This window comes from Paramormyrops kingsleyae, chromosome 5, assembly GCF_048594095.1.
Source record: "Paramormyrops kingsleyae isolate MSU_618 chromosome 5, PKINGS_0.4, whole genome shotgun sequence".
Classification (NCBI taxonomy): Eukaryota; Metazoa; Chordata; class Actinopteri; order Osteoglossiformes; family Mormyridae; genus Paramormyrops; species Paramormyrops kingsleyae.
In genome coordinates this window covers 156500-179580 of record NC_132801.1, presented here as the reverse complement: position 1 = coordinate 179580, position 23081 = coordinate 156500, and positions in this window count along the sequence as shown.

Below are 23081 nucleotides of genomic sequence, written 5' to 3'. Positions count from 1 at the left end.
GGTCCCCCTCTGGGGCTTTGGGTCCGACACATTATAATATCCACACTGTGGTTTCTTATTCCCATCTAGGGTTAGTTCCTTACTAAGGCTTCATCCTGCTTTTGATTCTGGCGCCCTCCCATGCCAAGCGCCGACGCAACTCCCGGTGTCCCCCGGAGGCACTCCCCAGTGCCCGAGACCCCCACCAGGTCAATCCGCCTCCATCCTGGCCGAATGAATGGTGAATAAATAATTTCTCACCACCACTGTGTCCTGTGTCCTTCCTCCACGGAAGTCAGATAGAAATGAAAGGAACACAGTGGGGGGATTTATATATATAAGGGGGTAATGGGCAAAATAAACATTATATGGGGAATTAGGGTTAGGGATCCGGCTAGATAGCCTTAGGAAGGGGGACTTAGGTTTTAGGGACCCGGCCACTGGCCTTAGGGTTAGGGAAGTTAATGGTTAGGGATCCGGTACACTGACCTTAGGTTTAGGGATGGGAGGGAGTTTGGGCCTAATTTTTGGTGTGAGCGGTAGTCACTGACCTTGAGGGTCAGGCTCCAACGCGTTTCTGGCTGCCATGCCGTCATCAGGGAGCCGGCGAAAAAATTGTGTGAAGGCCTGAATAGGCGTAGGACTGGAGGTGACGTGAAGAAGGTGGATGGTAATGGACCTGAATGGCACGGGCTAAGTTAGGGTAAGAGGTAGGGGTTAGGAACCCCAAGGCCTGTGACCCCAGCGTCCCAGGGTCACAGAAAGGCACTGGCCAATTCAGGTCCATGCATCCACCCGCTTGCACGTACCCCATCCAATCCCCAACTGGGGCTTTAAATATTAATGTTTTCTTTCTTTTTTGCAGGGGCGACGGAGACGGAGAATCCAGCGGAGTCCAAGACGTAAGGTAAGTGATCCGGAGGAGCAATTGGAGCAGCAACGACGCGGGCAGGTGAGCAAACCGTTTTCCCTAATGCAGGGTACATCCCCAACTGGGGCTTTGGGTCCCCCTCTGGGGCTTTGGGTCCGACACATTATAATATCCACACTGTGGTTTCTTATTCCCATCTAGGGTTAGTTCCTTACTAAGGCTTCATCCTGCTTTTGATTCTGGCGCCCTCCCATGCCAAGCGCCGACGCAACTCCCGGTGTCCCCCGGAGGCACTCCCCAGTGCCCGAGACCCCCACCAGGTCAATCCGCCTCCATCCTGGCCGAATGAATGGTGAATAAATAATTTCTCACCACCACTGTGTCCTGTGTCCTTCCTCCACGGAAGTCAGATAGAAATGAAAGGAACACAGTGGGGGGATTTATATATATAAGGGGGTAATGGGCAAAATAAACATTATATGGGGAATTAGGGTTAGGGATCCGGCTAGATAGCCTTAGGAAGGGGGACTTAGGTTTTAGGGACCCGGCCACTGGCCTTAGGGTTAGGGAAGTTAATGGTTAGGGATCCGGTACACTGACCTTAGGTTTAGGGATGGGAGGGAGTTTGGGCCTAATTTTTGGTGTGAGCGGTAGTCACTGACCTTGAGGGTCAGGCTCCAACGCGTTTCTGGCTGCCATGCCGTCATCAGGGAGCCGGCGAAAAAATTGTGTGAAGGCCTGAATAGGCGTAGGACTGGAGGTGACGTGAAGAAGGTGGATGGTAATGGACCTGAATGGCACGGGCTAAGTTAGGGTAAGAGGTAGGGGTTAGGAACCCCAAGGCCTGTGACCCCAGCGTCCCAGGGTCACAGAAAGGCACTGGCCAATTCAGGTCCATGCATCCACCCGCTTGCACGTACCCCATCCAATCCCCAACTGGGGCTTTAAATATTAATGTTTTCTTTCTTTTTTGCAGGGGCGACGGAGACGGAGAATCCAGCGGAGTCCAAGACGTAAGGTAAGTGATCCGGAGGAGCAATTGGAGCAGCAACGACGCGGGCAGGTGAGCAAACCGTTTTCCCTAATGCAGGGTACATCCCCAACTGGGGCTTTGGGTCCCCCTCTGGGGCTTTGGGTCCGACACATTATAATATCCACACTGTGGTTTCTTATTCCCATCTAGGGTTAGTTCCTTACTAAGGCTTCATCCTGCTTTTGATTCTGGCGCCCTCCCATGCCAAGCGCCGACGCAACTCCCGGTGTCCCCCGGAGGCACTCCCCAGTGCCCGAGACCCCCACCAGGTCAATCCGCCTCCATCCTGGCCGAATGAATGGTGAATAAATAATTTCTCACCACCACTGTGTCCTGTGTCCTTCCTCCACGGAAGTCAGATAGAAATGAAAGGAACACAGTGGGGGGATTTATATATATAAGGGGGTAATGGGCAAAATAAACATTATATGGGGAATTAGGGTTAGGGATCCGGCTAGATAGCCTTAGGAAGGGGGACTTAGGTTTTAGGGACCCGGCCACTGGCCTTAGGGTTAGGGAAGTTAATGGTTAGGGATCCGGTACACTGACCTTAGGTTTAGGGATGGGAGGGAGTTTGGGCCTAATTTTTGGTGTGAGCGGTAGTCACTGACCTTGAGGGTCAGGCTCCAACGCGTTTCTGGCTGCCATGCCGTCATCAGGGAGCCGGCGAAAAAATTGTGTGAAGGCCTGAATAGGCGTAGGACTGGAGGTGACGTGAAGAAGGTGGATGGTAATGGACCTGAATGGCACGGGCTAAGTTAGGGTAAGAGGTAGGGGTTAGGAACCCCAAGGCCTGTGACCCCAGCGTCCCAGGGTCACAGAAAGGCACTGGCCAATTCAGGTCCATGCATCCACCCGCTTGCACGTACCCCATCCAATCCCCAACTGGGGCTTTAAATATTAATGTTTTCTTTCTTTTTTGCAGGGGCGACGGAGACGGAGAATCCAGCGGAGTCCAAGACGTAAGGTAAGTGATCCGGAGGAGCAATTGGAGCAGCAACGACGCGGGCAGGTGAGCAAACCGTTTTCCCTAATGCAGGGTACATCCCCAACTGGGGCTTTGGGTCCCCCTCTGGGGCTTTGGGTCCGACACATTATAATATCCACACTGTGGTTTCTTATTCCCATCTAGGGTTAGTTCCTTACTAAGGCTTCATCCTGCTTTTGATTCTGGCGCCCTCCCATGCCAAGCGCCGACGCAACTCCCGGTGTCCCCCGGAGGCACTCCCCAGTGCCCGAGACCCCCACCAGGTCAATCCGCCTCCATCCTGGCCGAATGAATGGTGAATAAATAATTTCTCACCACCACTGTGTCCTGTGTCCTTCCTCCACGGAAGTCAGATAGAAATGAAAGGAACACAGTGGGGGGATTTATATATATAAGGGGGTAATGGGCAAAATAAACATTATATGGGGAATTAGGGTTAGGGATCCGGCTAGATAGCCTTAGGAAGGGGGACTTAGGTTTTAGGGACCCGGCCACTGGCCTTAGGGTTAGGGAAGTTAATGGTTAGGGATCCGGTACACTGACCTTAGGTTTAGGGATGGGAGGGAGTTTGGGCCTAATTTTTGGTGTGAGCGGTAGTCACTGACCTTGAGGGTCAGGCTCCAACGCGTTTCTGGCTGCCATGCCGTCATCAGGGAGCCGGCGAAAAAATTGTGTGAAGGCCTGAATAGGCGTAGGACTGGAGGTGACGTGAAGAAGGTGGATGGTAATGGACCTGAATGGCACGGGCTAAGTTAGGGTAAGAGGTAGGGGTTAGGAACCCCAAGGCCTGTGACCCCAGCGTCCCAGGGTCACAGAAAGGCACTGGCCAATTCAGGTCCATGCATCCACCCGCTTGCACGTACCCCATCCAATCCCCAACTGGGGCTTTAAATATTAATGTTTTCTTTCTTTTTTGCAGGGGCGACGGAGACGGAGAATCCAGCGGAGTCCAAGACGTAAGGTAAGTGATCCGGAGGAGCAATTGGAGCAGCAACGACGCGGGCAGGTGAGCAAACCGTTTTCCCTAATGCAGGGTACATCCCCAACTGGGGCTTTGGGTCCCCCTCTGGGGCTTTGGGTCCGACACATTATAATATCCACACTGTGGTTTCTTATTCCCATCTAGGGTTAGTTCCTTACTAAGGCTTCATCCTGCTTTTGATTCTGGCGCCCTCCCATGCCAAGCGCCGACGCAACTCCCGGTGTCCCCCGGAGGCACTCCCCAGTGCCCGAGACCCCCACCAGGTCAATCCGCCTCCATCCTGGCCGAATGAATGGTGAATAAATAATTTCTCACCACCACTGTGTCCTGTGTCCTTCCTCCACGGAAGTCAGATAGAAATGAAAGGAACACAGTGGGGGGATTTATATATATAAGGGGGTAATGGGCAAAATAAACATTATATGGGGAATTAGGGTTAGGGATCCGGCTAGATAGCCTTAGGGTTAGGGTTAGGGTTAGGGTTAGGGTTAGGGTTAGGGGTTAGGGTTAGGGTTGGGGTTAGGGTTAGGGTTAGGGGTTAGGGTTAGGGTTAGGGTTAGGGTTAGGGTTAGGGGTTAGGGTTAGGGTTAGGGTTAGGGGTTAGGGTTAGGGGTTAGGGTTAGGGTTAGGGTTAGGGTTAGGGGTTAGGGTTAGGGTTAGGGTTAGGGGTTAGGGTTAGGGTTAGGGTTAGGGTTATGGTTAGGGTTAGGGTTAGGGTTAGGGGTTAGGGTTAGGGTTAGGGTTAGGGTTAGGGTTAGGAGCCTGTCCAGAATACCTATTATTTTTTCCGCATTTTGTAAAAAAAATGTATGGGACGGGTTTTTTTCCTGGCCTGTATTAAGTTTTATGGCCTGAATTTAGGAAACCTGGCCTCGTCAATGGGAAAATCCCATACGTTCGAAAAGCCAGGATACCTATAATTCATTAGAAGGACGTAATTCCTATTACGTAGTAACTGTTTTTGTACTGCAGGTGGCAGTATTTATTTTTTAAAAATATATTACGGATTACCTAAGTCTCATTATCTCAGGCCTATCTCAGACATATATATTACGGCTTCTATAATTCAGTAATAAGGTTTGTAGTAGCTTAACATAGGCTAATGTCACAGCCCGTTTTACATGGCCAAAATTGTTTTTTGATCAAGTTTTTAAAGTATATTGTGTTTTTTCTGTCTGTACATCACATATATATGTATGCAGGCATAGCCAGATGTATTTGTGCATTTACTTTTTTGTTTTTAATCTTTATTGTCTATTATCTTTAATCGATGTAGCTAACGTTTTATCATTTAGTTATGCTTAGGGAGGCCGTAATAAATAATATATATTGTGCACTTTATTGCTCAAGCTGCAGTACCTTTGTCTTCACCAACAGAGGGCAGACTGAGCTATTGGTCTCTATGGCATAGGTAGTAAAGCCGGATTATGTATTTATCATGGACTACCACAGTAGTCATTATACTTAGTGTTATAGCTGTCAAAAAAGTGACATCTTAGCATTTAGTTATACATAGGGAGGCCGTAATAAGTAATATATATTCTGCACTTTATTGCTCAAGCTGCAGTACCTTTGTCTTGACCAACAGAGGGCAGACTGAGCTATTGGTCTCTATGGCATAGGTAGTAAAGCCGGATTGTATACTTATCATGGACTACCACAGTAGTCATTATACTTAGTGTTATAGCTGTCAAAAAAGTGACATCTTATCATTTAGTTATACATAGGGAGGCCGTAATAAGTAATATATATTGCGCACTTTATTGCTCAAGCTGCAGTACCTTTGTCTTCACCAACAGAGGGCAGACTGAGCTATTGGTCTCTATGGTATAGGCAGTAAAGCCGGATTATATAGGTATGGTAGTAAGGCCGGATCCTGTATTTATCGTGGACTACCACAGTAGTCATTATACTTAGTGTTATAGCTGTCAAAAAAGTGACAGCTCGTTTTACATGACCAAAAGTGTTTTTTGATCAACTGTTTTAAGTATGTTGTGTTTTTTATGTCTGTACATTACATATGCATGTATGCAGGCATAGCCAGATGTATTTGTGCATTTATTTTTTTGTTTTTAATCTTTATTGTCTATTATCTTTATTCGATGTCGCTAACTTTTTAGCATTTAGTTATACATATGGAGGCCGTAATAAATGATATATATTGCGCACTTTATTGCTCAAGCTGCAGTACCTTTGTCTTCACCAACAGAGGGCAGACTGAGCTATTGGTCTCTATGGTATAGGCAGTAAAGCCGGATTATATAGGTATGGTAGTAAGGCCGGATCCTGTATTTATCGTGGACTACCACAGTAGTCATTATACTTAGTGTTATAGCTGTCAAAAAAGTGACAGCTCGTTTTACATGACCAAAAGTGTTTTTTGATCAACTGTTTTAAGTATGTTGTGTTTTTTATGTCTGTACATTACATATGCATGTATGCAGGCATAGCCAGATGTATTTGTGCATTTATTTTTTTGTTTTTAATCTTTATTGTCTATTATCTTTATTCGATGTCGCTAACTTTTTAGCATTTAGTTATACATATGGAGGCCTTAATAAATGATATATATTGCGCACTTTATTGTTCAAGCTGCAGTACCTATGTCTTCACCAGTGGGGGCAGGATGACCTAATGCTCAGTTTGGGTAGGAAAGCCAGATCATATACGTATCATGGACTACCATACTACAGAGATATATATATATATTACGGACTATATTGCTCAAGCTGCAGTACCTGTGTCTTCACCAACAGAGGGCAGACTTACCTATTGTTCCCTATGACATAGTTAGTACGGCCGGATTATATAATTGTGGCAGTAAAGCCGGATCATATACTTATCATGGACTATCATACAATAAAGATATATATATATTACAGACTTTATTGCTCAAGCTGCAGTACCTATGTCTTCACCAGTGGGGGCAGGCTGACCTAATGCTCATTATGCGTAGGAAAGCCAGATCATATACGTATCATGGACTATCATACTATAGAGATATACATATGTTACGGACTTTATCGCTCAAGCTGCAGTACCTATGTCTTCACCAGTGGGGGCAGGCTGACCTAATGCTCATTATGCGTAGGAAAGCCAGATCATATACGTATCATGGACTATCATACTACAGAGATATATATATATATTACGGACTATATTGCTCAAGCTGCAGTACCTGTGTCTTCACCAACAGAGGGCAGACTTACCTATTGTTCCCTATGACATAGTTAGTAAGGCCGGATTATATAATTGTGGCAGTAAAGCCGGATCATATACTTATCATGGACTATCATACAATAAAGATATATATATATTACAGACTTTATTGCTCAAGCTGCAGTACCTATGTCTTCACCAGTGGGGGCAGGCTGACCTAATGCTCATTATGCGTAGGAAAGCCAGATCATATACGTATCATGGACTATCATACTACAGAGATATATATATATATTACGGACTATATTGCTCAAGCTGCAGTACCTGTGTCTTCACCAACAGAGGGCAGACTTACCTATTGTTCCCTATGACATAGTTAGTAAGGCCGGATTATATAATTGTGGCAGTAAAGCCGGATCATATACTTATCATGGACTATCATACAATAAAGATATATATATATTACAGACTTTATTGCTCAAGCTGCAGTACCTATGTCTTCACCAGTGGGGGCAGGCTGACCTAATGCTCAGTATGGGTAGTAAAGCCAGATCCTATACGTATCATGGACTATCATACTATAGAGATATATATATGTTACGAACTTTATTGCTCAAGCTGCAGTACCTATGTCTTCACCAGTGGGGGCAGGCCGACCTAATGCTCAGTTTGGGTAGGAAAGCCAGATCCTATACGTATCATGGACTATCATACTATAGAGATATATATATATATATTACGGACTATATTGCTCAACCTGCAGTACCTGTGTCTTCACCAACAGAGGGCAGACTTACCTATTGTTCCCTATGACATAGTAAGGCCGGATTATATAATTGTGGCAGTAAAGCCGGATCATATACTTATCATGGACTATCATACAATAAAGATATATATATGTTACGGACTTTATTGCTCAAGCTGCAGTACCTATGTCTTCACCAGTGGGGGCAGGCTGACCTAATGCTCAGTATGGGTAGGAAAGCCAGATCATATACGTATCATGGCCTATCATACTATAGAGATATATATATATATATTACGGACTATATTGCTCAAGCTGCAGTACCTGTGTCTTCACCAACAGAGGGCAGACTTACCTATTGTTCCCTATGACATAGTTAGTAAGGCCGGATTATATAATTGTGGCAGTAAAGCCGGATCATATACTTATCATGGACTATCATACAATAAAGATATATATATGTTACGGACTTTATTGCTCAAGCTGCAGTACCTATGTCTTCACCAGTGGGGGCAGGCTGACCTAATGCTCAGTATGGGTAGGAAAGCCAGATCATATACGTATCATGGACTATCATACTATAGAGATATATATATATATATTACGGACTATATTGCTCAAGCTGCAGTACCTGTGTCTTCACCAACAGAGGGCAGACTTACCTATTGTTCCCTATGACATAGTTAGTAAGGCCGGATTATATAATTGTGGCAGTAAAGCCGGATCATATACTTATCATGGACTATCATACAATAAAGATATATATATGTTACGGACTTTATTGCTCAAGCTGCAGTACCTATGTCTTCACCAGTGGGGGCAGGCTGACCTAATGCTCAGTATGGGTAGGAAAGCCAGATCATATACGTATCATGGACTATCATACTACAGACATATATATATATATTACGGACTATATTGCTCAAGCTGCAGTACCTGTGTCTTCACCAAAAGAGGGCAGACTTACCTATTGTTCCCTATGACATAGGTAGTAAAGCCGGATTATATAATTGTGGCAGTAAAGCCGGATCATATACTTATCATGGACTATCATACAATAGAGATATATATATATTACAGACTTTATTGCTCAAGCTGCAGTACCTATGTCTTCACCAGTGGGGGCAGGCTGACCTAATGCTCAGTATGGGTAGGAAAGCCAGATCATATACGTATCATGGACTATCATACTATAGAGATATATATATGTTATGGACTTTATCGCTCAAGCTGCAGTACCTATGTCTTTACCAGTGGGGGCAGGCTGACCTAATGCTCAGTATGGGTAGTAAAGCCAGATCCTATACGTATCATGGACTATCATACTATAGAGATATATATATGTTATGGACTTTATCGCTCAAGCTGCAGCACCTATGTCTTCACCAGTGGGGGCAGGCTGACCTAATGCTCAGTTTGGGTAGGAAAGCCAGGTCCTATACGTATCATGGACTATCATACTATAGAGATGTATATATGTTACGGACTTTATCGCTCAAGCTGCAGTACCTGTGTCTTCACCAACAGAGGGCAGACTTACCTATTGTTCCCTATGACATAGTTAGTAAGGCCGGATTATATAATTGTGGCAGTAAAGCCGGATCATATACTTATCATGGACTATCATACAATAAAGATATATATATATTACAGACTTTATTGCTCAAGCTGCAGTACCTATGTCTTCACCAGTGGGGGCAGGCTGACCTAATGCTCATTATGCGTAGGAAAGCCAGATCATATACGTATCATGGACTATCATACTACAGAGATATATATATATATTACGGACTATATTGCTCAAGCTGCAGTACCTGTGTCTTCACCAACAGAGGGCAGACTTACCTATTGTTCCCTATGACATAGTTAGTAAGGCCGGATTATATAATTGTGGCAGTAAAGCCGGATCATATACTTATCATGGACTATCATACAATAAAGATATATATATATTACAGACTTTATTGCTCAAGCTGCAGTACCTATGTCTTCACCAGTGGGGGCAGGCTGACCTAATGCTCAGTATGGGTAGTAAAGCCAGATCCTATACGTATCATGGACTATCATACTATAGAGATATATATATGTTACGAACTTTATTGCTCAAGCTGCAGTACCTATGTCTTCACCAGTGGGGGCAGGCCGACCTAATGCTCAGTTTGGGTAGGAAAGCCAGATCCTATACGTATCATGGACTATCATACTATAGAGATATATATATATATATTACGGACTATATTGCTCAAGCTGCAGTACCTGTGTCTTCACCAACAGAGGGCAGACTTACCTATTGTTCCCAATGACATAGGTAGTAAAGCCGGATTATATAATTGTGGTAGTAAAGCCGGATCATATACTTATCATGGACTATCATACAATAGAGATATATATATATATTACAGACTTTATTGCTCAAGCTGCAGTACCTATGTCTTCACCAGTGGGGGCAGGCTGACCTAATGCTCAGTATGGGTAGTAAAGCCAGATCCTATACGTATCATGGACTATCATACTATAGAGATATATATATGTTATGGACTTTATCGCTCAAGCTGCAGTACCTATGTCTTCACCAGTGGGGGCAGGCTGATCTAATGCTCAGTATGGGTAGTAAAGCCAGATCCTATACGTATCATGGACTATCATACTATAGAGATATATATATGTTACAGACTTTATCGCTCAAGCTGCAGTACCTATGTCTTCACCAGTGGGGGCAGGCTGACCTAATGCTCAGTATGGGTAGTAAAGCTAGATCCTATACGTATCATGGACTATCATACTATAGAGATATACATATGTTACGGACTTTATCGCTCAAGCTGCAGTACCTATGTCTTCACCAGTGGGGGCAGGCTGACCTAATGCTCAGTATTGGTAGTAAAGCCAGATCCTATACGTATCGTGGACTATCATACTATAGAGATACATATATATTACGGACTTTATTGCTCAAGCTGCAGTACCTGTGTCTTCACCAACAGAGGGCAGACTTACCTATTGTTCCTTATGACATAGCTAGTAAGGCCGGATTATATACTTATGGTAGTAAAGCTGGATCATATACTTATCATGGACTACCACAGTAGGAATTATACTTAGTGTTTGACCTGTCAAAAAAGTGACAGCTCGTTTTGCATGACCAAAAGTGTTTTTTGATCAACTGTTTTAAGTATGTTGTGTTTTTTATGTCTATACATTACATATGTATGTATGCAGGCATAGCCAGGTATATTTCGCCATGTATTTTTTTGTTTTTAATCTTTATTGTCTATTATCTTTAATCGATGTCGCTAACTTTTTAGCATTTATTTATACTTAAGGAGGCCGTAATGAATGATATATATTGTGCACTTTATTGCTCAAGCTGCAGTACCTATGTCTTCACCAGTGGGGGCAGGCTGACCTAATGCTAAGTATGGGTAGTAAAGCCAGATCCTATACGTATCGTGGACTATCATACTATAGAGATATATATATATTACGGACTTTATTGCTCAAGCTGCAGTACCTACGTCTTCACCAGTGGGGGCAGGCTGACCTAATGCTCAGTATGTGTAGTAAAGCCAGATTCTATACGTATCGTGGACTATCATACTATAGATATATATATTATGGACTTTATCGCTCAAGCTGCAGTACCTTTGTCTTCACCAGTGGGGGCAGGCTGACCTAATGCTCAGTATGGGTAGTAAAGCCAGATCCTATACGTATCATGGACTATCATACGATAGAGATATATATATGTTCCGGACTTTATCGCTCAAACTGCAGTACCTGTCTTCTCCAGTGGGGGCAGGCTAGTAAAGCCAGATTCTATACGTATCATGGACTATCATACTATAGAGATACATATATATTACGGACTTTATTGCTCAAGCTGCAGTACCTATGTCTTCACAAGTGGGGGCAGGCTGATCTAATGCTCAGTATGTGTAGTAAAGCCAGATCCTATACGTATCGTGGACTATCATACTATAGATATATATATTATGGACTTTATCGCTCAAGCTGCAGTACCTATGTCTTCACCAGTGGGGGCAGGCTGACCTAATGCTCAGTATGGGTAGTAAAGCCAGATCCTATACGTATCATGGACTATCATACTATAGAGATATATATATGTTCCGGACTTTATCGCTCAAGCTGCAGTACCTATGTCTTCACCAGTGGGGGCAGGCTGACCTAATGCTCAGTATGGGTAGTAAAGCCAGATCCTATACGTATCATGGACTATCATACTATAGAGATATATATATGTTCCGGACTTTATCGCTCAAGCTGCAGTACCTGTCTTCACCAGTGGGGGCAGGCTAGTAAAGCCATATCCTATACGTATCGTGGACTATCATACTATAGAGATATATATATATTACGGACTTTATTGCTCAAGCTGCAGTACCTGTGTTTTCACCAATAGGGGCAGGCTGGGCAGGGGCACATCTCATAGATATTACGTACTGTCTCATTATGGACTCTAAAGCCGCATCCCCTATATAGGTATTACAGACCACCTCATTCTAGGTTCACAGGCCTGATGGCTGACTAGGCCTCAAACAAACATGAGGGGGCGTCACAGCAGAGCCCTACGAGCTAGGGCTCTGAAATTCGGCGTGCTCATACTAGATATAAGTATGAATTAACTTGCCAAGTTTCAAGAATGCAGCACATACAGAACAAGTTTGGGGGCCATGTAGGTTTACATTTTAAATTGCTTTTAAGCTCTAAAGTGGCGGGTAACCTGAGGGGGTCCTGCAGCTGAACCGTGTGGGCTAGGGGCTTGAAATTTCACACAGATAAACTACTTACTGGTATGAATAAGTGTGCCAAGTTTCATTAGTGCAGCCCTTACCACTGAGCCGCAGTGGACCTTTAAATTTGCTAACATAGGCAATGTTAAGTCAATGGAGACATTAAAAACTAGGCCTCAAACGAAGCTGACCGGCCGCTACGGCCGAACCGTACGAGCTAGGGCTCTGAAATTCGGCGTGCTCATACTCGATATAAGTATAAATTGACGTGCCAAGTTTCAAGAAAGCAGCACATACATAACACGTTTGGGGGCCATGTAGGTTTACATTTAAATCCCTTTTAGGCGCTCAAGCCGCATCCCCTATATAGGCATTACGGACTACCTCATTCTAGGTTCACAGGCCTGATGGCTGACTAGGCCTCAAACACACATGAGGGGGCGTCGCGGCAGAGCTCTACGAGCTAGGGGTCTGAAATTCGGCACGCGTGAACTGGACGTGTGTCCGGACGAGCGTGCTGAGTTTCAAGAGTGCAGCTGTTACACAACACGTTTGAATCGACCCTCAGATTCAGCGAGGTCGGCAATGTTAAGTGAATGGAGGCACCGCGCATGTCATTTGACGTGTAGGAGAGGCCTAGGAAGACGATTCAAAGTGTTCCTGAAACTACACAGTCTGCTCTTTAAATCACCCAATACATGTCCATTAAAATTATGCCTTCTTAATTATATTCTAATAGGTTTTAAATCTGAGAGGCTGCATCTCTTCGACTAGGCCTCAAACTACCTTCAGGGGGCGCCACGGCGCAGCCGTATGAGCTAGGGGTCTGAAATTTGGCAGGCGTAAACTAGATATGTGTCTGGACAAGTGTGCCAAGTTTCATGACTGAAGATATGACAGAACTGTTTTTATTGGCCCTCAAAGTCAGTGAGGTCGCCAATGTTAAGTGAATGGAGGCACCCCACCTGTCATTTGACAGGCCCTAACTCCATGTAGGAGTGGCCTAGGAAGATGGTTCAAAGTGTTCCTGAAACTAGACCGTCTGCTCTGTAAATCACCCATAACATGTCTGTGTCGATTATGCTTCTTTAATTGATTAATTTAGCTTTCAATTCGGAGGAGCATATTTTGACTGCGATTTCCTCTGTCTGGCCAAAAAATGCCTGTGTGTGCCTAGACCCACAACCCCATACTGAAAGCTTGCTGCAGCCGAGAGGGGCCTCTCTTGGAAATCAGCTCATAACTGCAGTTCCCTTTGAGCTAGAGGACTGAAATTTGGGACAATGATAGGGGAGGGTGGTCTGCACCAGTGACCAAAATTTGGGGGGTCTATGCCACACGGGATGGTTTTTATTAACCCTTTAGTGTCTGGTGGTCTCACGGCCGGCCCGTGTGAGCTAGAAGTCTGAAATTTGGCACGGTGGAGCAAGGCAAATTGGGAAATCACGTACTGAACTTTTACGAGCGCAGCCCTCACCAAAGGCCCGCAAATCACACGAAGGCACCTGCACCCTCAGCCGTGTGATAGAGACGGCTGGATTTTCTCCTGCATACACTAGGGACATGGACAAACACACCTGTAAAGTTTCATGCATGTACACCTCATAGAAGAGTTTTTATTGGCCCTCAAAGTCAGTGAGGTCGCCAATGTTAAGTGAATGGAGGCACCCCACCTGTCATTTGACAGGCCATAACTCTGTGTAGCAGTGACCTAGGAAGACCGTTCAAAGTCTTCCTGAAACTAGACAGTATGCTCTTTAAATCACCCGATACATGTCTGTTACGATTATGCCTCCTTAATTTGATTACAGCCTGTCTTTTTATGGTGAGCGGCCGCATTTCTTCCGAATAGGCCTCAAACTGACCTAGAGGGGGGGTCACGGCCCACCCATACGAGCCAGCGGTCTGAAATTCGGCACGCACGTACTACGTATTTGTATGAACCAAAGTCCCGAGTTTCGTGACCGCAGCTCTTAGAGAACATGTCTGCTGGACCTGTGAACTTACGTTTTAATAGGCCTTTAAGGGGAAAAGGGGCAAGGTCACTTGAGGGGGTCTTTTGGCTGAACCCTGTGACCTAGGGGGCTGAAATTTGGTGAGGAGATGCGCGACACATACCCAGTGAAGTGTTTACAGTATCATAGGTGCAGACCTGACAGAAGTAAAGTTATTCACTTCCAAAGAAAAAAGTGATTTCAGGCATAGGGATTACGGATACGGTAACTGGGAATATTAACGGTCACTGAGAGTGGCAGCTGGCGGTTGCCTAGGCAACGGCACGTCTCTCAGCGCAAATCGATACAAAAAAGTAACACTCTGTGGAGAGAGGGTGTGGCGCTGCAAGTAATATGCTGCCTTAGTGTAGGCTTGACAGAAACAGCCTGGTAAACTTTAAAACGTCACAAGTCCACAGAGGAGAAAGCTAAGTGGACGATTCAAAAATTCATGTCAAAGCACACATGCCCCACATTAAAATCAAATATTGTTTTACTTTCAAAATATAATTATTTTAAGCATAGGGATTTCGGATTCCCTTAGTCTGAATATCATTGGTCACTGAGATCAGCAGGTCACCGTTGTCAAGGCAACACAGATAAACTAGATGGACGAATAAATCAGTGTGCCGATACCTGTGTCTTCACCAATAGGGGCAGGCTGGGCAGAGGCACATCTCATAGATAGGTATTACGGACTGTCTCATTATGGACTCTAAAGCCGCATCCCCTATATAGGCATTACGGACTACCTCATTCTAGGTTCACAGGCCTGATGGCTGACTAGGCCTCAAACAAACATGAGGGGGCGTCACAGCAGAGCCCTACGAGCTAGGGGTCTGAGATTCGGCACGCATAAACTGGACGTATGTCCGGACAAGTTTGCCAAGTTTCAAGAATGCAGCAGTTACAGAACATGTGTGGGGGCCATGTAGGTTTACATTTTAAATCACTTTTAAGTGCTAAAGTGGCAGGTAACCTGAGGGGGTCCGGCAGCTGAACCGTGTGAGCTAGGGGCTTGAAATTTCACACAGATAAACTAGTTTCATGTATGAATAAGTGTGCCAAGTTTCATTAGCGCAGCCCTTACCACTTAGCCGCAGTGGGCTTTAGAATTTGCCAAGTTAGGCAATGCAGGCGAATGGAGACATTAAAAACTAGGCCTCAAACGAAGCTGACCGGCCGCTACGGCTGAACCGTACGAGCTAGGGCTCTGAAATTCGGCGTGCTCGTACTAGATATAAGTATGAATTGACTGGCCAAGTTTCAAGAATGCAGCACTCACAGAACACGTTTGTGGGCCATGTAGGTTTACATTTTAAATCGCTTTTAAGCGCTAAAGTGGCAGGTAACCTGAGGGGGTCCGGCAGCTGAACCGTGTGAGCTAGGGGCTTGAAATTTCACACAGATAAACTAGTTACAGGTATGAATAAGTGTGCCAAGTTTCATTAGCACAGCTCTTACCACTCAGCCGCAGTGGGCTTTAGAGTTTGCTAACTTTGGCGGTATATGCCAATGCGAAGAAATCAGACTTGGCCTCAAACGAAGCTGACCGGCCGCTACGGCCGAACCGTACGAGCTAGGGCTCTGAAATTCGGCGCACTCATACTAGATATAAGTATTAATTAACGTGCCAAGTTTCAAGAATGCAGCACTTACAGAACACGTTTGGAGGCCATGTAGGTTTACATTTTAATTAGCTACTGTTCGTTGCTGAGGCCGCATGTCATAGCTATAGGTAAAGTGCCCCCTACTGTTCATTGCTGAGGCCTCATCCCCTACATACACATGACGGATCCCCTACATAGATGTGACGGATCCCCTACTGCTCATTGCTGAGGCCGCATCCCCTACATAGACATGAGGTATTCCCTAAGGTTCATTGCTGAGGCCGCATCCCCTACATACACATGAGGGATTCCCTACTGCTTGCCGCTGAGGCCGCATCCCCTACATAGACATGAGGTATTCCCTAAGGTTCATTGCTGAGGCCGCACCTCCTACATACAGATGATGGATCACCTACTGTTTGTTGCTGTCATAATTAAGGATAACGTGCCCCCTACTGTTGATAGTTGAGGCTGCATCTTCTACATACAGATGACAGATCCCCTACTGTTCATTGCTGAGGCCGCATCCCCTACATACACATGAGGGATTCCCTACTGCTTGTTGCTGAGGCCACATCCCCTACATAGACATGAGGGATTCCCTAAGGTTCATTGCTGAGGCCGCATCCCCTACATACACATGAGGGATTCCCTACTGCTTGTTGCTGAGGCCACATCCCCTACATAGGCATGAGTGATCCCCTAGGGTTCATTAATGAGGTCGCATCCCCTACATATGGATAACAGATTGCCTACCTTTTTGTGTTTCTTGTTCATTGGTCATGACAAAGTGAAAAATTGACAAAGTGTCAAAATGAGATTGTGAGAGATTACAGATTACCTAGGAAGACTGCTTCAGTTATATTACAGATATCCTCAAAAGTCTCCTAACAGTTGTTACAGATTACATCAATATGGTAACCCTAGGCCAGATTTCCTAACGGTCATTACAGATTGCATCAATAGGCTAACCCTAGGCCAGGTCCCCTAACAGTTATTACGGCTTACATCAACAGGCTAACCCTAGGCCAGATTCTCTAACAGTTATTACGGATTGCATCAATATGGTAACCCTAGGCCAGAGTCCCTAACAGTTATTACGGATTGCATCAATAGGCTAACCCTAGGCCTGATTCCCTAACAGTTATTACGGATTGCATCAATAGGCTAACCGTAGGCAAGATGTCACAAGAGGTATTATTTGGACTTATGCAACAGATATCTTAACAGTCATTACGGATTGCATCAATAGGCTAACCCTAGGCCAGATTCTCTAACAGTTATTACAGATTGCATCAATAGGCTAACCCTAGGCCTGATTCCCTAACAGTTATTACGGATTGCATCAATAGGCTAACCCTAGGCCAGATATCCTAACAGTTATTACGGATTGCATCAATAGGCTAACCCTAGGCCAGACCCCCTAAGAGTTATTACGGATTGCATCAATATGGTAACCCTAGGCCAGATTCCCTAACAGTTATTACGGATTGCATCAATAGGCTAACCCTAGGCCAGATGTCACAACAGGTATTATTTGGACATGCAACAGATATTGTAACAGTTATTACGGATTGCATCAATAGGCTAACCCTAGGCCAGATATCGTAACAGTTATTATGGATTGCATAAATAGGCTAACCCTAGGCCAGATATCATAACAGTTATTACGGATTGCATCAATAGGCTAACCCTAGGCCTGATTCCCTAACAGTTATTACGGATTGCATCAATAGGCTAACCCTAGGCCAGATGTCACAAGAGGTATTATTTGGACATGCAACAGATATTGTAACAGTTATTACGGATTGCATCAATAGGCTAACCCTAGGCCAGATATCCTAACAGTTATTACGGATTGCATCAATAGGCTAACCCTAGGCCAGATTTCCTAACAGATATTACGAATTGCATCAATAGGCTAACCCTAGGCCGGATTGCCTAAGAGTTATTACGAATTGCATCAATAGGCTAACCCTAGGCCAGATATCCTAACAGTTATTACAGATTGCATCAATAGGCTAACCCTAGGCCAGATTCCCTAACAGTTATTACGGATTGCATCAATAGGCTAACCCTAGGCCACATGTCACAACAGGTATTATTTGGACATGCAACAGATATTGTAACAGTTATTACGGATTGCATCAATAGGCTAACCCTAGGCCAGATATCCTAACAGTTATTACGGATTGCATCAATAGGCTAACCCTAGGCCAGATTTCCTAACAGATATTACGAATTGCATCAATAGGCTAACCCTAGGCCGGATTCCCTAAGAGTTATTACGAATTGCATCAATAGGCTAACCCTAGGCCAGATATCCTAACAGTTATTACGGATTGCATCAATAGGCTAACCCTAGGCCTGATTCCCTAACAGTTATTACAGATTGCATCAATAGGCTAACCGTAGGCAAGATGTCACAAGAGGTATTATTTGGACTTATGCAACAGATATCTTAACAGTCATTACGGATTGCATCAATAGGCTAACCCTAGGCCAGATTCTCTAACAGTTATTACAGATTGCATCAATAGGCTAACCCTAGGCCTGATTCCCTAACAGTTATTACGGATTGCATCAATAGGCTAACCCTAGGCCAGATATCCTAACAGTTATTACGGATTGCATCAATAGGCTAACCCTAGGCCAGACCCCCTAAGAGTTATTACGGATTGCATCAATATGGTAACCCTAGGCCAGATTCCCTAACAGTTATTACGGATTGCATCAATAGGCTAACCCTAGACCAGATGTCACAACAGGTATTATTTGGACATGCAACAGATATTGTAACAGTTATTACGGATTGCATCAATAGGCTAACCCTAGGCCAGATATCGTAACAGTTATTACGGATTGCATAAATAGGCTAACCCTAGGCCAGATATCATAACAGTTATTACGGATTGCATCAATAGGCTAACCCTAGGCCTGATTCCCTAACAGTTATTACGGATTGCATCAATAGGCTAACCCTAGGCCAGATGTCACAAGAGGTATTATTTGGACATGCAACAGATATTGTAACAGTTATTACGGATTGCATCAATAGGCTAACCATAGGCCAGATATCCTAACAGTTATTACGGATTGCATCAATAGGCTAACCCTAGGCCAGATTTCCTAACAGATATTACGAATTGCATCAATAGGCTAACCCTAGGCCGGATTCCCTAAGAGTTATTACGAATTGCATCAATAGGCTAACCCTAGGCCAGATATCCTAACAGTTATTACGGATTGCATCAATAGGCTAACCCTAGGCCAGACCCCCTAAGAGTTATAATGGATTGCATCAATAGGCTAACCCTAGGCCAGATTCCCTAACAGTTATTACGGATTGCATCAATAGGCTAACCCTAGGCCAGATGTCACAACAGGTATTATTTGGACATGCAACAGATATTGTAACAGTTATTACGGATTGCATCAATAGGCTAACCCTAGGCCAGATATCCTAACAGTTATTACGGATTGCATCAATAGGCTAACCCTAGGCCAGATTTCCTAACAGATATTACGAATTGCATCAATAGGCTAACCCTAGGCCAGATTCCCTAACAGTTATTACGGATTGCATCAATAGGCTAACCCTAGGCCAGATGTCACAACAGGTATTATTTGGACATGCAACAGATATTGTAACAGTTATTACGGATTGCATCAATAGGCTAACCCTAGGCCAGATATCCTAACAGTTATTACGGATTGCATCAATAGGCTAACCCTAGGCCAGATTTCCTAACAGATATTACGAATTGCATCAATAGGCTAACCCTAGGCCGGATTCCCTAAGAGTTATTACGAATTGCATCAATAGGCTAACCCTAGGCCAGATATCCTAACAGTTATTACGGATTGCATCAATAGGCTAACCCTAGGCCTGATTCCCTAACAGTTATTACGGATTGCATCAATAGGCTAACCGTAGGCAAGATGTCACAAGAGGTATTATTTGGACTTATGCAACAGATATCTTAACAGTCATTACGGATTGCATCAATAGGCTAACCCTAGGCCAGATTCTCTAACAGTTATTACAGATTGCATCAATAGGCTAACCCTAGGCCTGATTCCCTAACAGTTATTACGGATTGCATCAATAGGCTAACCCTAGGCCAGATATCCTAACAGTTATTACGGATTGCATCAATAGGCTAACCCTAGGCCAGACCCCCTAAGAGTTATTACGGATTGCATCAATATGGTAACCCTAGGCCAGATTCCCTAACAGTTATTACGGATTGCATCAATAGGCTAACCCTAGGCCAGATGTCACAACAGGTATTATTTGGACATGCAACAGATATTGTAACAGTTATTACGGATTGCATCAATAGGCTAACCCTAGGCCAGATATCGTAACAGTTATTACGGATTGCATAAATAGGCTAACCCTAGGCCAGATATCATAACAGTTATTACGGATTGCATCAATAGGCTAACCCTAGGCCTGATTCCCTAACAGTTATTACGGATTGCATCAATAGGCTAACCCTAGGCCAGATGTCACAAGAGGTATTATTTGGACATGCAACAGATATTGTAACAGTTATTACGGATTGCATCAATAGGCTAACCCTAGGCCAGATATCCTAACAGTTATTACGGATTGCATCAATAGGCTAACCCTAGGCCAGATTTCCTAACAGATATTACGAATTGCATCAATAGGCTAACCCTAGGCCGGATTCCCTAAGAGTTATTACGAATTGCATCAATAGGCTAACCCTAGGCCAGATATCCTAACAGTTATTACGGATTGCATCAATAGGCTAACCCTAGGCCAGACCCCCTAAGAGTTATTACGGATTGCATCAATATGGTAACCCTAGGCCAGATTCCCTAACAGTTATTACGGATTGCATCAATAGGCTAACCCTAGGCCAGATGTCACAACAGGTATTATTTGGACATGCAACAGATATTGTAACAGTTATTACGGATTGCATCAATAGGCTAACCCTAGGCCAGATATCGTAACAGTTATTACGGATTGCATAAATAGGCTAACCCTAGGCCAGATATCATAACAGTTATTACGGATTGCATCAATAGGCTAACCCTAGGCCTGATTCCCTAACAGTTATTACGGATTGCATAAATAGGCTAACCCTAGGCCAGATATCACAAGAGGTATTATTTGGACATGCAACAGATATTGTAACAGTTATTACGGATTGCATCAATAGGCTAACCCTAGGCCAGATATCCTAACAGTTATTACAGATTGCATCAATAGGCTAACCCTAGGCCAGATTTCCTAACAGATATTACGAATTGCATCAATAGGCTAACCCTAGGCCGGATTCCCTAAGAGTTATTATGAATTGCATCAATAGGCTAACCCTAGGCCAGATATCCTAACAGTTATTACGGATTGCATCAATAGGCTAACCCTAGGCCAGACCCCCTAAGAGTTATAATGGATTGCATCAATAGGCTAACCCTAGGCCAGATTCCCTAACAGTTATTACGGATTGCATCAATAGGCTAACCCTAGGCCAGATGTCACAACAGGTATTATTTGGACATGCAACAGATATTGTAACAGTTATTATGGATTGCATCAATAGGCTAACCCTAGGCCAGATATCCTAACAGTTATTACGGATTGCATCAATAGGCTAACCCTAGGCCAGATTTCCTAACAGATATTACGAATTGCATCAATAGGCTAACCCTAGGCCGGATTCCCTAAGAGTTATTACGAATTGCATCAATAGGCTAACCCTAGGCCAGATATCCTAACAGTTATTACGGATTGCATCAATAGGCTAACCCTAGGCCTGATTCCCTAACAGTTATTACGGATTGCATCAATAGGCTAACCCTAGGCCAGATTTCCTAACAGATATTACGAATTGCATCAATAGGCTAACCCTAGGCCGGATTCCCTAAGAGTTATTACGAATTGCATCAATAGGCTAACCCTAGGCCAGATATCCTAACAGTTATTACGGATTGCATCAATAGGCTAACCCTAGGCCTGATTCCCTAACAGTTATTACGGATTGCATCAATAGGCTAACCCTAGGCCAGATGTCACAAGAGGTATTATTTGGACATGCAACAGATATTGTAACAGTTATTACGGATTGCATCAATAGGCTAACCCTAGGCCAGATATCCTAACAGTTATTACGGATTGCATCAATAGGCTAACCCTAGGCCAGATTTCCTAACAGATATTACGAATTGCATCAATAGGCTAACCCTAGGCCGGATTCCCTAAGAGTTATTACGAATTGCATCAATAGGCTAACCCTAGGCCAGATATCCTAACAGTTATTACAGATTGCATCAATAGGCTAACCCTAGGCCAGATTCCCTAACAGTTATTACGGATTGCATCAATAGGCTAACCCTAGGCCAGATGTCACAACAGGTATTATTTGGACATGCAACAGATATTGTAACAGTTATTACGGATTGCATCAATAGGCTAACCCTAGGCCAGATATCCTAACAGTTATTACGGATTGCATCAATAGGCTAACCCTAGGCCTGATTCCCTAACAGTTATTACGGATTGCATCAATAGGCTAACCCTAGGCCAGATGTCACAAGAGGTATTATTTGGACATGCAACAGATATTGTAACAGTTATTACGGATTGCATCAATAGGCTAACCCTAGGCCAGATATCCTAACAGTTATTATGGATTGCATCAATAGGCTAACCCTAGGCCAGATTTCCTAACAGATATTACGAATTGCATCAATAGGCTAACCCTAGGCCGGATTCCCTAAGAGTTATTACGAATTGCATCAATAGGCTAACCCTAGGCCAGATATCCTAACAGTTATTACGGATTGCATCAATAGGCTAACCCTAGGCCAGATGCCCTAACAGTTATTACGGATTGCATCAATAGGCTAACCCTAGGCCACATGTCACAACAGGTATTATTTGGACATGCAACAGAAATCCTAACAGATATTACGAATTGCATCAATAGG